Source organism: Bubalus kerabau, chromosome 16 (genome assembly GCF_029407905.1).
Source record: "Bubalus kerabau isolate K-KA32 ecotype Philippines breed swamp buffalo chromosome 16, PCC_UOA_SB_1v2, whole genome shotgun sequence".
NCBI lineage: Eukaryota > Metazoa > Chordata > Mammalia > Artiodactyla > Bovidae > Bubalus > Bubalus kerabau.
Window position 1 is genome coordinate 7,874,809 of NC_073639.1, and position 18,214 is coordinate 7,893,022.

An 18,214-nucleotide genomic window follows, 5' to 3' on the forward strand; every position below is an offset into this window, starting at 1 on the left:
GCATAAAGCTAACAAATATCTTATCTAGGGTTGAAGTGGTAGAAATGACATTGTATTTTGAAAAAAATATCAACAGGACTTTCTGATATACCCATTCATTATGTGGGCTGAGGACATGGATAAGTTAAAATAAATCCATCTACTACACGATTGCATAGTCTATATGTAAAAGACTGTATACAAACTCTAAGATGACATGTATTCTATAGGAGCTTTGATTACTTGCCTAAAAGTTATTTAACCTATTTTATTCTTTCAATATGTCCTTTTAACTGATCATGATGTCTTGGATACAACAGGTGCCAACTGAACAGGGCAGTTGAATCAGTTCAGTCATTCAGTCATGTCCAACTCTTTGCTACCCCATGGACTGCAGCACACCAGGCTTCCCTGTCCTTCACCAACTCCTGGAGCTTGTTCAGATTCACGTCCATTGAGTCAGTGATGCCATCCAACCATCTCATCCTCTGTTGGCCCCTTCTCGTCCTGCCTTCAATCTTTCCTAGGATCAGGCTCTTTTCTAGTGAGTCAGTTCTTTGCATCAGGTGGCCAAAGTATTGGAGTTTCAGCTTCAACATCAGTCCTTCTGATGAATATTCAGGACTGATTTCCTTTAGAATGGACTGGTTGCATCTCCTTGGAGTCCAAGGGACTCTCAAAAGTCTTCTCCAATGTCACAGTTCAAAAGCACCAATTCTTCAACGCTCAGCTTTCTTTATGGTCCAACTCTCACATCCATACATGACTACTGGAAAAACCATAGCTTTGATTAGAAGGACCTTTGTTGGCAAAGTAATGTCTCTTCTTTTCAATACACTGTCTAGGTTGGTCATAGCCTTTCTTCTAAAGAGCAAGCATCTTTTAATTTCATGGCTGCACTCACCATCTGCAGTGATTTTGGAGCCCCTTAAAATAAAGTCTCTCGCTGTTTCCACTGTTTCCCCATCTATTTGCCATGAAGAGAAAAGACTGGATGCCATGATCTTAGTTTTCTGAATGTTGAGTTTTAAGCCAGCTTTTTCACTCTCCTCTTTCTCCTTCATCAAGCTGCTCTTTAGCTCTTCTTCACTTTCTACCGTTAAGGGTGGTGTCATCTGCATATCTGAGGTTATTGATATTTCTCCCAGCAATCTTGATTCCAGGTTGTGCTTCATCCAGCCCAGCGTTTCTCATGATGTACTCTGCATATAAGCTAAATAAGCAGGGTGACAATATACAGCCTTGACGCACTCCTTTCCCGATTTGAAACCAGTCTGTTGTTCCATGTCCAGTTCTAACTGTTGCTTCCTGACCCGTATATATATGTGTGTATAAATATGCATATATGATTATATACACATTCCCATTTCTTCTGGTGTCTTTTTTTCAGTCACAATAGTCGTAGTAACACATAGGAATGAAATTTTTTTCTTTTTCCAAATCTTTTTCTATCTGATTTACCAATGTACACATTTTTCTCCCCAAAGATATTATTATGATCTGAAACAGACTTCATCAGAGAAATGCAAATGGACAATAAACACATGAAAAAGTCCCCAACATCATTAATAATCAGAGAAATGGAAATCAAAACCACAAGGAGATTATTGTTGAGATATAAGCTTTGTTGAGGATGTGGAGAAATTGAGACCTTCATACAGCACTGGTAGGAATGTAAAATGGTATAGCCACTATGGAAACAATAAAGCAGCTCCTTAAAAAGTTAAACATAGGGTTACTATTTGACCTACCAACTCCACTCCAAGAGAAGTAATATACATATACACACACACAAAAAAACTTATACACAAATGTTCATAGCAGCAATAGCCAACAGGTGGAAATAAATCAAATGAATAAACAAAATATGGCATATCCATTCATTGAAATAGTATTTGGATATAAAAAGAATTAAACACTGATTCCTGGGGAGGGAAGTTAAACTAAAAATATCTCAAATGTATTCAGCTGTGAGATCTCATACAAACTGCATTGTCTCACTTGTAGAATGTGGAGGAGGGCACTTAACTAGATACCTCTAAGGTTGTTCCTAATCCCAAAATTCAATGACTATGGCATAGACTCCAATCACAGAATATACATAAAATCTGTGGCCAAACCTATATGGATTAAACCTTTGTGATTTCTCAGGTATTCAGATAAAAAAACACACCTTGGCTAGCAGTTGAAAAACCTTGTCTAAGAACTCATCCTCTACACAGACTCTATTATCTGAAATAGATTAGGATGGGGAAAATTCAGTTCAGCATGATCACTAGCTCTACCTTCTGTAAAACTAACTGTATAGTTAAGCCTGAAATGTTTCAATCACTGTATGAGCAAGAACAATCACAGGAAGATTCTCTCTGAAATTATCTGGTCTGTTTAGGTTTTTGGTTTTTAAATTGGGATTGGCAACTTCTTCCAACTATCATTATGTTATTTTCATGGAATATGGACTCAGCAAGAAATTTTTCAGGCCAAAGTGATACATTCCTTTTCCCCCTTGGTAAATTTAGACAAGTTGGGGTATTCAAAATAAGGAAAAGGACTTTGAGACAAGGAAGGAATGCCTGCTGGCTCCTTAGCTTTGGAACTGAGAAGCGAAATTCCAAGGACTAGAAACTCAAAGATGAGGTGGTCCACTGGGGAAATTCCAAGGACTAGAAACTCAAAGATGAGGTGGTCCACTGGGGAAATTCCAAGGACTAGAAACTCAAAGATGAGGTGGTCCACTGGGGAAGCATAGCTTTGTCGTGGAGGAAGCTAGGGGAAAAAATCTAATGAGTCTTCCAGGAATTGGAAGTGCTTAGCAGTGAATGAATTTCAGAGAATTAAAATTTGGGTGAACAGAAAATGTATTTTATTTCTTTCTTTTAAAAAATATTTTTTTTTAGAAAGACACAGGATAGGCTATCTGGGCAAGGAACTAAAAAATGCTAATACAGTAATAGTCTAGTATTAGAGGCTCTCTTGGTTGTTCTTAATCCCACAGGAACTAGTCTCTGCCTTCACTTCGTAAGGAATGAACCAAAAGCAGCACTTAAAAATGAAATGGGTTTGGTCCACTCAAACCAGCTCAGATAGTTTCCATCTTCCTAGATTTTAGTTGGCTTTTAGGGAGGAGGCACATAAAAATTAAACTTCCCTCTCCAGTCCATAAGTTTAATTTTACTTCCATGTAAGCAGGCCTTGACATCAATCTGGTATGCCCTTCCACTCTATTCCAGCTGGATTTGTAAAGGCTTTCTGCATTGGGCAGCGAAGTGCCCAGTTTCATGCCTGAAAAATTAATTTTGGGTTGCATAGATGGTACTTGGGTAAGGAAAAATGAGGAAGACTGGATATAGTATTATACAAATTGCACACTGTTGTGGAAAGGAATGCAGAAGAGAGGAAGGAAAAATCGATTTGCCAGTTGTTTTAACAAAATGTCAGGCTTTTTTCAAGGTTTCTATGATGTTCTTTGATAAGATTTGACTCGTATGTAGGACTTGTAACTGGAGTGATGGTCCTCTCTGTGATGTAAGAGACTATTGTAACTAGCTCAATCCATCTACATACAATGCAATAAACTACACAAAAGCCCACCAAAGACTTGTTTCTTACAGAAGTATAGAGACAGCTTAATTTGAGTTTCCAGAAACTTCTACAAATGGGACTCAATTTCATAATTTTTTTCAGATGAAAATGTGGGTCCCTTGGAAGCAAAATTAGTATACTACCCTACATTCTCCATAAACTTACCAAAAGGTAACTGCTATACCATTACATTTCTCCTGTTTAAATTTCATGTGGTGAGTAAAATTTACAGCAAAGACCCTGCAAAGTAATTCAAATGCTCAATGAATTTACGGGAGAAAAAACAAAGGAAATCATTATATGGTTTTAAGGATGAAAAATTCTCAGATCCAAAATGAAAATGCATCTTTCTGTCTACAAACTCACGAATAAACTGCATGCCCTGAAAAACACTAAGAGGAAGCGCACTAAGGCATGTGTGTGCTCAGTCGCTCAGTTGTGTCCAGCTCTTTGCAAACCCACTTCTCCTGTGTCTCCTGCTTTGGCAGGTGATTCTTTACCACTGTGCCACCTGGGAAGCCCATACTAAGTCATAGGGGTAAGAAAATCCCTGATATCCATGGAGCTTTAAGGAAATGAGAAGCTTTCACGAGGTCCTACGAAGAGTCCTCTGCCTTAAATACATTATATACATCAACCCTCCCCACGACACTGAAATGTGTTTCTCCCTGTCTCGCAACCGAGACCCCAAGCTCAGAGAGGCTGAGCACTTTGTCCCAAGACAGCCCAGCTGGTAAACAAGTCAGAATTTGAACACTAGTCTGTCTGTCTCCAGAATCCAGGCCATTCAGTCACACTCCATGAATTACCCATGATTTTATACACTAGAAAAAAGAATTCAGTTCCATTAAGTTATTCAGTCATGTCTGACTCCTCGTGACCCCATATACTGCAGCACGCCAGGCCTCCCTGTCCATCACCAGCTCCCAGAGGTTACTTAAACTCATGTCCATTGAGTCAGTGATGCCATCCAACATCTCATCCTCTGTCGTCCCCTTCTCCTCCCACCTTCAATCTTTCCCAGCATCAGGGTCTTTTCCAATGAGTCAGTTCTTCACATCAGGTGGCCAAAGTATTGGAGTTTCAGCTTCAGCATCAGTCCTTCCAATGAATATTTAGGACTGATTTCCTTTAGGATTACCCCATCAATTCTCCTTGTTTGCTCTTTTATTATTTTTTCTGTAAGGGACCACCTCAGCCTGAATATAGCGACAATCCAGGCACAAATATATTCCCTTCTCACCCCCACAGACTAAAGTAAGCTCTGCAACATCCACATGTTGTTACTAGAAATACAGTGTGTGAAAAGAAGTGGAAATGCCTGAGATAACGTTAGTTTTCCATTTGACTTAATCCAGGCAATGGGGTTCATAAAAGGAATACTGCATCACATATGAGCTCTTTATGTTCAATTCTTTCAGAAATGCAGCTTCATTGAAAATAACATTTCAACCGTTCTTTTTAAAGTTTTTTTTTTTTCCCCCAGAAGCTCTACTCATTTAATCTTGATAACAATCCATGGGTAGAAAGCTACTCACTCATTTTATTAGTTGCTATTATAATATGGGCAAAGTATAGCCTTACTAGACAAATATTAATAAATACTTAACTGGCATATTAACTGCCTGGATACAAAACGATTATATGAAATATTTGAAATGAGTTGTTTTACATACAAAAGACTCTCAGTTCACCATTTCCAGTGTGGGCTAGCCACTGAGCCAATCTGCCTTCCTCCCTAAAAAAATGACTCTTTTGTTTTCCATTCTTAAATTCATTCAAAGTGCTTTTTTCTCTGAAGGTCCACTGAGGATAAGAAACAGGGCTAGACATCAAGAAGGCTACAAAAACAAAGAATTCCTCAAGGACCAATAGTTTGACAAAATAAAAAATGCAGTACCCCTAAAATAATCTACAAAAATGTCACATATTAGCACACACAAATTCTTGGCTGCATATAGGAATCACTTGGTGAGCTTTAAAAAATACTAATAACTGGGTCACAGCCACAGTGATTTTGATTTAATTGGTCTGGGATGCAGCCCAACATTAGTGCTTTTAAAAGCTCCCAGATGATTCTGTGTGGTGCTGAGTCTGAGAAGCTCACAGCACCACAGTGATGGGAGCCCAAAGGTGCCTGAATGTTGAGGGTATCAGATCAATAGCTGAGCCATATTGTAGGACTCCCCTTCCTTCTTTCTTTCCTTCCTTCCTAAACTGACCCCTTGAAGTAGCAGCAGTATAGACTCAGGGCCATGAAGAATGGGGAGTTTTGAAGCACTGGAGATGGAAAGCAGAAAAAGGGTGTCAGACCAAGTAGAAATGCTAAAAACCAAGGCTGAAAAAAATAACAAGGAACACTCTGGGGATTTTAATTTTGAATGAAGCAGAGTCTTCTGGGAAATTAGAAGTGAGAATAAGCTAGAAATGTGGGCCAGGGTCCTGAGGCAGTTGTGTTTGAAGCTGACTTCAGAAGCAATAAGACTCCACTGATAACGTCTGAGCCAGGAAATGATAGGACCAAATAACTATAACTCTGCAACTGGAAACTCAGGAAAATTCATCTCTAGAAAGTGCAGTATGGGCTACAGGAAAGAGTCTGGGGAGAAAGGGATCCCAGGGAACCCAGGGAAGAGGTGATGGAGGTGAGGGAGGCAAAGGTCAGGGGCACCGAACCAGGGCCATGGCAGTGGGAGGGTGAAGGACAGGTTCCAGGCACACAGCCCCTGAGGGAGTGACAGGCCGTAAGTGGATGGTAGGAGACAAGGAGAAAAAGGTGATGGCCGGAGGCTTAGTGCCAGGTGACGTGATTAACAGAGATGGGGAGGTGGGAGGAAGAAGCAGACGATGAATTCCATTTTATACACATTTTGCTTCAGCTGTCATCATGTCATCAATTTGGGAAAGCCCAGTGACACGCTGGAAATTTGGAATGGGAACACAGTGGAGAATTTCAAGGCAGAAGCAGAAATGTGGGTGTCATACTCTTGTGGGTCGTCAGCACGTGAGGTCTATGGGGGACGTGAAGAAGATGAGAACAGCCTTGGCTATGCCTGTGAGGGCTTATGAAGGAGACAAGGGCAGGTAAACACAGGAAGGGACAAAGCCAGGCTGTGTCACAGGGCTCAATGAGACAAAGAGCGTCCAAGAGCATGGGATAATCTACAATGGCAAACGTTACAGGGGTAAAAATCACAAATTAAGCCAGAAAAAAAAACAGGGCATAGTCATTCACAGATCACTGGCAACCAAAAAAAATATTAGCATGAAGGCAGCATCCTAACAGGTGGGGTAAGAGCCAGATGACTGGGAGCTAAAAGTTGGGGGAGGGGCCAGAAAATGACGCCATGAAGTCAGGTCCACTAATGTAGAGAGTGTGTGGTGGGGAAGAGGGAAGTACCCAGATGAGAGTGTGCAGAGAAAGTGAAATCGCTAAAGGAGCTCCATGAATGTGGACACTCGTGGGCTCCAGAGCAATAGGGGAGGTCAGATGCTTGGGGGCAAGGGGTGCTGGGGAGAGGGTGAGGGCTCACTCAGAAGGTCGGTCAAAATGCAGCCCTTCCCAGGAATGAAGGCTGAGGCATCTTTTTCTTGGAAACAGAAGGAAAGGAGAGGGGATTCATGAAAGAACAGCTCAGTAGACATGGAAAGGAGAAGAACTAGGGAGCTTGAAAGCCTGATGACCAAGGTTGTCCCAGTACAAGTTACCTTTGAAAGCTGTAAGAGCAGGGAGCACAGAGGAGGGCGGACAAGCGTGCACAGTGGGGACAGGGATAGCTCCACCATGGACCCGTCCGCAGACAGACGACCCGGAGGAACCAAGGAGCCCAGCCAGCACCTGCCTCCAAAGGGTCTCCTGTGGGCTCTACCACCCAGAAGCAAGGTGAGGGCACGAGCCCCTCCTTGAGGTCTGACACAGTGAGTAGAGCCCACCTTCCACTTAGAGTGTCAGGAGTTCTGCAGAAGCCTACATGCCTCCGCTGCCCTGGCTTTCGCCCCCTCCCAGTTTGACTTCACCACCATTACCTTCATTTTCAAGGTGCCTGTGGCCCAGAGCAGGCCCATTCTCAACTCAACCTGCGTTCTTGAACAAGTCACATATCACACGCCCCCTGGACTGGAAAATGAAGGCGATGATAATGGGGCTCTGCCTTCAGCACAAAGGCTTATGAGGATTAAAGGACAAAAGGCTGAGCAATTTGCAGTTATGAAGCCATAGCAAAGCTCCGTGATCATCTCTGCCTGGCTGGGCACAGCACAGTCCAGCGAACACAAAGGCCACATTCAGAGCTTCTCAGGTGCCAGAGACCCACAGAGGGCCGGCTAAATGAAGCAGAAGCCGAAGACAAAGAAAATCCCTCAACAAAACAAGGCAAGAGGAAAGAGGACACACAGAGGAAGGGGATTGGGAGGTTAGAGGGTCATGGAGTTTGTGCCGCTGAACTTCCCCTGGACAAAGAAATCATTGCATGTTTCTGTTCGGGTTACACCATACGGGGGCATACAGCGGAGCCTGTGTGCTGACCCCGCCCTGGCTAGGAAATCTATCTGATGGAGGAGCCTCATTGCCGGGCCATGTCCAGTCCACCGGCAGAGCGCGGCCCTCCAGAGAAGAAGCATTCGGGGTGGGCCACTTTTCATTTTCTACTCCACCAGAGACTTGCTTCGTGGGGAATTCACAAATTTTAAAAGGTTTCTGCTTAGATAAGAACCTGGGCAAAACTGCTCTGCACGCATGCACTGTAAGTCGCTTCAGTCATGTCCCACTCTTCGTGATGTGGACTGTGGCTCACCAGGCTCCTCTGTCCATGAGATTTCCTAGACAAGAATACTGGAGTGGGTTGCCATGCCCTCTTCCAGAGGATCTTCCCCACCCAGGGATTGAACCCACATCTGTTAGGTCTATCTGCAATGGCAGGTGGGTTCTTTACCATTAGTGCCACCTGGAAAGCCCAAAACTAGTAAATGCCCAAAGTCTAGTAAATGCCGAAAGTCACCAAGCTTGTCGACCCTTACCAGTGCTGTAGAGTGCTGTCTAATGTAAACACTTTACAAAGTGCATCCCCTGAGCACGATGAAGCAACATAACCCTTAGGGTGGGTCACACTTGTATCTGTTGGATAACTTGGGGTTCCCAGGACCCCATCCAGTTTTTAGGCTGTATGTTGGCTCTGTGAGTGGCCCTCATCCACTAGAGCCTGGTTACCTCTAGGCTCCCTGCCCTAAGCTTTCTGGGAGGACCTGAAAGGGGAGGCAGGGTGCTGAGATTACCTATGTTCAGGGCTGAGCCATGATCTTCTCAGCCTGGCCCCCCGCTCCAGCTGCTTCCCCAGCACGCAGTTCTGGGCTGCTGGGGTCCGCATCATTCCTGTTTGGTTGCCAAGCCCACCCCAGCCTGCGCTGAGCAGCTCATGACTGACCACAGCTGCCCGCGGCTTCAGCCCTTTCTGTGGACCAGCCTCGGCACTCCTCACGGTCTCCACCATAGGACAGCCACACTCCCTTCCTCTGGCTGATGGGGAACAGTGTTTATAATGTCCTCCTTGTCCAGAAGAGTGAAGGACAGTCACAGCTATGGGATGGAGGGCTTTGTCTCCCACTGCAGCCTTCTCTCACTGCTTTTGAGAGGGTGGGAGGGAGGGCTCCAGCGGTCCTGAGTCCCTTACCCTTCTGACAGCAGGTCTCAGGCTGGGTCTGACCTACCTGCTCAAACTCATTCCTCCTAGTGGTTTCCTTCTAGGAACCCTGCTCCCAGTCTTCCCTGGGGCAGGTTTCCAAGGGGGTAGGAGTGAGGATACTCTTACAGGGACAGTAAGAGTTACTCAGATAGTATAGAAAGATACTCAGATAGTGTAGTCAGTCCATCATGTCAGGAGAGGTCTGAACATCAGTTGTGAATGAGGTTTTGAACCTTCTGAAAGGGTTTCTGGGCCTCTGGTCTGCAGCTCATTCTTTCAGAAAGGTCCCATAAAATGACTCAAGCTAGGAAAATTAATCTTCTTGCCACTTTTTCCAGAGTGAGGCCAGGCCCTGCTGCCATCCTTTGCCCTTCACCAGACAGCTTCTGAGAACACTCACCCAGAGTCCATGCCAGCACACGCAGGGGGCTGTGAACTTGGTGGCCCAGCAAACATCCAGGTAGGAAGTGAAATGGCAGATTCTCCTTCTTTAAGAGGATCCATGAGCAGCCACTGCCTCCTAGGCTGACACAACTCTTAAGTTTAACTCCTTACACTTTACTTTGATAGTTCTTTTCAACCCATCTTCCAGAGGTCTAGTCTTATCCTGGGTAGGCTGAGCAGGTGACAGGACTTCACGGCTGGCTCTGCTGACCCCTTACTCAGTCCGGCAGAGATGTTTCCGGCCCCCTCTTTGGAAAGCAGGAGTTATTCCTTTGTTCTCAGTTTTAGGGTAACACCTGAAATTAGAACAGTAGGATATCATTTGTTTACCTAAGTATTTAGGTTATTGTTGTGATCCACACAGTCAAAGGCTTCGGCATAGTCAATACGGCAGAAGTAGATGTTTTTCTGGAACTCTCTTGCTTTTTTATGATCCAATGCATGTTGGCAATTTGATCTCTAGTTCCTCTGCCTTTTCTAAATCCAGCTTGAACATCTGGAAATTCATGGTTCATGTACTGTTGAAGCCTGACTTGAAGTATCTTGAGCATTACTTTGCTAGCATGTGAGATGAGTGCAATTGTGCAGTGGTTTGAGCATTCTTTGGCATTGCCTTTCTTTGGAATTGGAATGAAAACTGACCTTTTCCAGTCCTGTGGCCACTGCTGAGTTTTCCAAATTTGCTGGCATATTGAGTGCAGCACTTTCATAGCATCATCTTTTAGGATTTTAAATAGCTCAACTGGAACTCCATCACCTCCACTAACTTTGTTCGTAGTGATGTTTCCTAAGGTCCACTTGACTTCGCACTCCAGGATATCTGGCTCTAGGTGAGTAATCACACCATCATGGTTATCTGGGTCATGAAGATCTTTTTTGTATAGTTCTTCTGTATACTCTTGGGCTTCTCTTGTGGCTCAGCTGGTAAAGAATCCACCTGCAATGCAGGAGACCTGGGTTCAATCCCTGGGTTGGGAAGATCCCCTGGAGAAGGGAAAGGCTACCCACTCCAGTAGAGGATGAGATGGTTGGATGGTATCACCAACTCAATGGACATGAGTTTGAGTAAACTCTGGGAGTTGGTGATGGACAGGGAGGCTTGGCGTGCTGCAGTCCATGGGGTCGCAGAGTCAGACATGACTAAGCGACTGAACTGAACACTAAACTCTGTGTATTCTTGCCTCTTTTTAATATCTTCTGCTTCTTTTAGGTCCATACCATTTCTGTCCTTTATTGTGCCCATCTTTGCATGAAATGTTCCCTTGGTATCTCTAATTTTCTTGAAGAGATCTCTAGCCTTTCCCTTATATTGTTTTCCTCTATTTCTTTGCATTGATTGCTGAGGAAGGCTTTCTTATCTCTCCTTGCTATTCTTTGGAACTCTGCATTCAAACGGGTATACCTTTCCTTTTTTCCTTTGCCTTTCACATCTTAAAGAGATGGGAACACCAGACCACCTGACCTGCCTCCTGAGAAACCTGTACGAAGGTCAAGAAGCAACAGCTAACACCGGACATGGAACAACAGACTGGCTCCAAATCAGGAAAGGAGTACGTTAAGTATATTCAACTTATATGCAGAACACATCGTGAGAAATGCTGGACTGGATGGAGCACAAGCTGGAATCAAGATTGCAGGGAAAAATATCAATAAACTCAGATATGCAGATACCACCCTTATGGCAGAAAGCAAAGAAGAGCTAAAGAGCCTCTTGATGAAAGTGAAAGAGGAGAGTTAAAAAGCTGGCTTAAAACTCAACATTCAGGATACTAAAATCATGGCATCCAGTCCCATCTCTTTATGGCAAATAGATGCAGAAACAATGGAAACACTGACAGACTTTATTTTGAGGGGCTCCAAAATCACTGCAGATGGTGACTGCAGCCATGAAATTAAAAGACACTTGCTCCTTGGAAAAAAAGTTATGACCAACCTAGACAGCATATTAAAAAGCAGAGACATTACTTTGCCAACAAAGGTCTGTCTAGTCAAAGCTATGGTTTTTCCAATGGGTATGTAGGGATGTGAGAGTTGAACTATAAAGAAAGCTGAGTGCTGAAGAATTGATGCTTTTGAACTGTGGTGTTGGAAAAGACTATTGAGAGTCCCTTGGACAGCAAAGAGATACAACCAGTCCATCCTAAAGGAAATCAGTCCTGAATATTCATTGGAAGGACTGATGCTGAAGCTGAAACTCCAATATTTTGGCCACCCAATGTGAAGAACTGACTCATTTGAAAAGACACTGATGCTGGGAAAGATCGAAGGTGGGAGGAAAAGGGGATGACAGAGGATGAGATGGTTGGATGGCATGGCCAACTCTATGGACATGGGTTTGAGTAGGCTCCAGGAGTTGGTGATGGACAGGTAAGCCTGGCATGCTGCAGTCCATGGGGTTGCAAAGAGTCGAACATGACTGAGTGACTGAACTGATCTTAGGTTATTGAGTACAAATTATTGACGTGAGTAAGTTGTTGAAAAGTAATGGTTCCCAACAGTTTGTAATATAAATTAGCCAGTATTATATCTGCTTCATGATGAGATGCTTTCAAGAGTATACTCACAATTTTAACACATAGAAAAGAAATTATAAAGATTTACTGGAGCTTTAAATAAAGCTTCCTTATTCTAGGAAGAAATCCAACATGGAAGTATTTATCATTTCATTTCACTTCTTTCAAATCCAGTGACTCACCAAGCCTCTTCCAGGTTGCTATACGAGGTCTACAGAAATTGGAAATCAGTAAATTAGTCTAAAAAAATTACTCTTTGCGGTCATATATTATGTCATATATTAAAAAGCAGATTGACCCTGGTGCTTCCCTGGTAGCTCAGTGATAAAGAATTCTGCCTGTCAATGCAGGAGACATGAATTTGATCCCTGGTCCAGGAAGATCCCACATGTCACGGGGAAAATAAGCTCATGGGCCACAACTCCTGAAGCCCATGCACACTGGTGCTCATGCTCCAGAACAAGAGAAGCCTCCCCGGATGAAGAGCCTGTGCACCTCAACCAGAGAGCCCACACACAGCAACAAGACCCAGCACAGTCAAAAAAAAAAAAAAGATTTACCCTGCAGGGGGTCTAGTTATTAAGTTGAATTCTCAATTTATAATGTAATCCTCAACACCAGAGTTTATCACTCAAGTTTTTAAAAGTCCATATAAGTTAATATGCTTCCAAACCATAGATAGTGCACTATTTAACATCATCCAGAAATGATCACATTGGCTTGACATTTAATCCCTGCTGTCATATTTTTGGCTCTGTCTGTATCACTGACCAATATATGAACGTCTACTCTGAACCGTCTAGTCAAGGCTATGGTTTGTCCAGTAGTCATGTATGGATGTGAGAGTTGGACTGTGAAGAAAACTGAGCGCCGAAGAATTGATGCTTTTGAACTGTGGTGTTGGAGAAGACTCTTGAGAGTCCCTTGGACTGCAAGGAGATCCAACCAGTCCATCCTAAAGGAGATCAGTCCTGGGTATTCATTGGAAGGACTGATGCTGAAGCTGAAACTCCAATACTTTGGCCACCTCATGCGAAGAGTTGACTCATTGGAAAAGACTCTGATGCTGGGAGAGATTGGGGGCAGGAGGAGAAGGGGACGACAGAGGATGAGACGGCTGGATGGCATCACTGACTCAATGGACATGAGTTTGAGTGAACTCCGGGAGCTGGTGATGGACAGGGAGGCCTGGTGTGCTGCGATTCATAGGGTCACAAAGAGTCGGACACGACTGAGCGACTGAACTGAACTGAACTGAACTCTGAATCTAGATGCAGTAAATCAGCTGTATCTTTTGCTGGGACTCTTTGGCAGAGTTGGCAAGTTTTGACACAGAAAGGCTTCAGAGCAGAGACGTCCCTGACAGTTACATTGTTGACAGCTCCCTGAAGTCTTCACGTCTGAGATGCAGGACAGCCACCGATTTTGTTGAGATACTGTTGGCCAAAGAAAGCAACTCAGACAGCTGGTCCCACCTGGCGTGGCCTTCCTACACACCTGCGTCTCGTCTGCCCCAGAAACCCCTGCTTCTCCCAGAGCCTGGGTGTGTTCCTCAGCACTTCCTCAGGTTACAGCCTCCACAGAAACCCCGTCCTTGACACTCTCCCCTTGCCTCCTGTCCCCAGTCACTGTCCTGAATGGTCACACCCTAACCAAACTCGGAAAAGATATCTTTGAATCTCCCACTTCCTCTCTGTTTCTGCCTTTTTCTTATCATCATCATCTCCTGGTCACCAGAGCCCAGGGGCTGTGAGTTGGTTCCCTCCTTCCTCTCAGAGTATGTTCTCAGGAAGTAATCAGGACCAGTCATTATTAGTTCATTGAGACTGAAGTGCAAATGACTGACAAGGTTGTGCTTTTCCTTAATGATTTTAACAGTCATTAAATCTTTTGTTTGGTTTTAGCTTAAGCTCTGATTGTGGCAGACCTCTGCCAGCCTCTCTCTGCAATAAACTCTCATTCCTTCAAAACCAGCTTCCCAATCTCCTGATCTGGCCCAGCACAGCCTTTCCCCCCTCCATCCCCCAGCCACTTCACTTCTAAATATCTAAAAAGATTCTCCTTTTATGCTCTGCCAGCTACTTAGCTTGTCCCCAACACATGCACACACACACTAGGGCTCAACCCTAAAACTGCCTTATCTTCCCTCGTTAAACTATACTCTCCACTCACTCCTCTAGCTATAAGCAAAGTTGTTAAGCAAACTTTCTAAGCTGTCTCTTGCCTGAAACCTCTTGAAAGAGAACAGAGAAAATGTGAGTTCCCTAAAGTGAGTTCATAGCTTATTCCTCCATTACAATAAAAAGCAAAGGAGAGAAAGCAAAGTGCCCATCAATTTTTGGTTAATTGAAACCAAGTCGGTGTGTTTACAAACAAGCCTCTAGCACAGGCTAAAATTAGTTAGCGAAAGAGTACTAGGTTTAATATATAGAAAGCTCATTCTTTTAAAAATCAGTGATTTTCAATAGGAAAATGTAAAAGTTATACGAATAAACAATATAAAAATAGGAAATGTAATTGGTCACAAAAAGAGATCTCTACTTAGTTAATGGTTCAATGAAATTAATGCTGTTTGTGCACAAAATTAGAGGAACAAAACCATGATACTCAATATTGTACTAGAGTAAATTAAGAAATTCTTTTAGAAAGCAACTTTGTAAAACATATCTAGTAGCCATAAGAAGTTATACTGTTTAATAAGTAATTATATTTCTAAGGGAAAATTCTAAATACAGAAAAAAATAAGATGTTTTAAAGTTTATAGCAGCAATGCTTATAAGAGCAAAATGTTTGACTAATCCAAAGATCCAATAAAAAGAACACTTTAGAAAAATATGATATATACACTTAATAGAAAGGGAAAACAGAATGAAAAGTTTATATATACATGTACTGTGCATAGAAGAAATGGAAGGAAATACATTAAAATGTTAGCACTGTTTTCTCTGAGAGTTGAAGCTAATAGTGATTGCTTCTTTTTAATTGATACTATCCAGATTCAGACTTAAATTGAAGAAAGTAGGGAAAACCACTAGACCATTCAAGTATGACCTAAATCAAATCCCTTATGATTATACAGTGGAAGTGAGAAATAGATTTAAGGGACTAGATCTGATAGATAGAGTGCCTGATGAACTATGGACTGAGGTTTGTGACATTGTACAGGAGACAGGGATCAAGACCATCCCCATGGAAAAGAAATGCAAAAAAGCAAAACGGCTGTCTGGGGAGGCCTTACAAATAGCTGTGAAAAGAAGAGAAGTGAAAAGCAAAGGAAAAAAAGAAAGATATAAGCATCTGAATGCAGAGTTCCAAAGAATAGCAAGAAGAGATAAGAAAGCCTTCCTCCGCGATCAATGCAAAGAAATAGAGGAAAACAACAGAATGGGTAAGACCAGAGATCTCTTCAAGAAAATTAGAAATACCAAGGGAACATTTCATGCAAAGATGGGCTCAATAAAGGATAGAAATGGTATGGACCTAACAGAAGCAGAAGATACTAAGAAGTGGCAAGAATACCCAGAAGAACTGTACAAAAAAGATATTCATGACTAGGAAAATCATGATGGCATGATCACTCACTTGAGCCAGACATCCTGGAATGTGAAGTCAAGCGGGCCTTAGAAAGCATCACTATGAACTAAGCTAGTGGAGGTGATGGAATTCCAGTTGAACTATTCCAAATCCTGAAAGATGATGCTGTGAAAGTGCTGCACTCAATATGCCAGCAAATTTGGAAAACTCAGCAGTGGCCACAGGACTGGAAAAGGTCAGTTTTCATTCCAATCCCAAAGAAAGGCAATGCCAAATAATGCGCAAACTACCACACAATTGCACTCATCTCACACGCTAGTAAAAGTAATGCTCAAAATTCTCCAAGCCAGGCTTCAACAATACATGAACCGTGAACTTCCAGATGTCTACACTGGTTTTAGAAAAGGCAGAGGAACCAGAGATCAAACTGCCAACATCTGCTGGATCATCGAAAAAGCAAGAGAGTTCCAGAAAAACATCTATTTCTGCTTTATTGACTATGCCAAAGCCTTTGACTGTGTGGATCACAATAAACTGTGGAAAATTCTTAAAGAGAGGGGAATACCAGACCACCTGACCTGCCTCTTGAGAAACCTGTATACAGGTCAGGAAGCAACTTCCATGTTAGAAGTGGACATGGAACAACAGACTGGTTCCAAATAGGAAAAGGAGTACGTCAAGGCTGTATATTGTCACCCTGCTTATTTAACTTATATGCAGAGTACCTCATGAGAAACGCTGGGCTGGAAGAAGCACAAGCTGGAATCAAGATTGCCAGGAGAAATATCAATAACCTCGGATATGCAGATGACACCACCCTTATGGCAGAAAGTGAAGAGGAACTCAAAAGCCTCTTGATGAAAGTGAAAGAGGAGAGTGAAAAAGTTGGCTTAAAGCTCAACATTCAGAAAACGAAGATCATGGCATCTGGTCCCAGCACTTCATGGGAAATAGATGGGGAAACAGTGGAAACAGTGGCAGACTTTATTTTGGGGGGGCTCCAAAATCGCTGCAGGTGGTGATTGCAGCCATGAAATTAAAAGATGCTTACTCCTTGGAAGAAAAGTTATGACCAACCTAGACAGCATATTGAAAAGCAGAGACTTTACTTTGCCAACAAAGGTCCGTCTAGTCAAGGCTATGGTTTTTCCAGTGGTCATGTATGAATGTGAGAGTTGGACTGTGAAGAAAGCTGAGCGCCAAAGAATTGATGCTTTTGAACTGTGGTGTTGGAGAAGACTCCTGAGAGTCCCTTGGACTGCAAGGAGATCAGCCCTGGGTGTTCTTTGGAAGGAATGATGCTAAATCTGAAACTCCAGTACTTTAGCCACCTCGTGCGAAGAGTTGACTCAATGGAAAAGATTCTGATGCTGGGAAGAATTGGGGGCAGGAGGAGAAGGGGACGACAGAGGATGAGATGGCTGGATGGCATCACCAACTCGATGGATGTGAGTTTGAGTGAACTCCAGGAGCTGGTGATGGACAGGGAGGCCTGGCGTGCTGCGATTCATGAGGTCGAAAAGAGTCAGACACGACTGAGCAACTGAACTGAACTGAACTGATGCACGATGAATAGGTATTCTATTTATAGATTTTTTAAGCATAATTTAAAAGAAATAATTTATAAGCTATATTTATTTTCAGCCTAATAAATCTAGAAATAAAAAAAGTCTGGAAAAGTCTGCTCAACAAGTTCATCCTTGGCTACTTCTTGATGATAGCCTTCTGATTCTCACTGGGGGAAGAAATCAATTAAAAGATAGAAAGTAATCCTAGTTCAAGACAATAAATTGAACATACACTCATGCACACACAGCTGCCTTTTGTGCTTGCAGAATGTAATGGAAACTGATCCAGGCTATCATACCCAGTTCTCCTGGCCTTCCTTCACACAGCTAAACTTCATTTCTCAGCTTTTCCTGATACGTCCAGCCACTTCACATTGGCAGAGATGATACCACACTTCGAGGCCTCACTATAAAACATTCTACCTCTAGCTATCCATCTCTTCCTGCCTGCATGGCTGAAAGTGAAGGACTCAGCTTGGAGGACAGCTGACCAGAAGACATGCCCAACAGGAGCACCCAATTAGACCCAGGATGAGCAGAAATACACCTTTGTAATATTAAGCCACAGAAATGTCAGGATTTGTTTGTTATTAGAGTACAGTGTAACCCCCTCTGCCTAATACACCAAGACCCTAGTGAATATAAAGGAGTCTATGTAGAAATTAACCCGTAAACACATTTTGAAAAAGAGAAGGCCAAGGCAATCTGATGAAAGAAACAGAAAAGAGTCACAGTGCCAAGGATATGCAAGATGAGGCTGCAGTTGGAGGTGGATCTTCCCACCAAAACCTAGAGAGGATGTCAGGGAGGATGAGGACGGGTCTGGGAAATGGAGCTGAGACAAGGAACTGGGTGGATATCTATCAGTGGGAAAACTTCCACCTACTCTGCTCCCAGCGACAGGGCAGCCAGTGCT

At 43.0% G+C, this 18,214-nt stretch overlaps 1 long non-coding RNA gene across 7 annotated transcripts in view; it reads right to left on the minus strand.

Moving 5' to 3' along the window:
* Positions 1-18,214, minus strand: part of LOC129629542 (uncharacterized) — a 204,219-nt gene that overhangs the window by 170,779 nt on the left and 15,226 nt on the right. Inside the window, exon 5 of one of the 7 annotated variants that reach the window (XR_008703257.1) lies at positions 4,847-5,841. The exons of 5 other annotated variants lie outside the window; for them this stretch is intronic. This is a non-coding gene — a long non-coding RNA (uncharacterized LOC129629542). Of the gene's footprint in view, positions 1-4,846; positions 5,842-13,278; positions 13,633-18,214 lie in introns of those variants that run through there. One more of the 7 variants, XR_008703258.1, reaches the window with a different exon arrangement.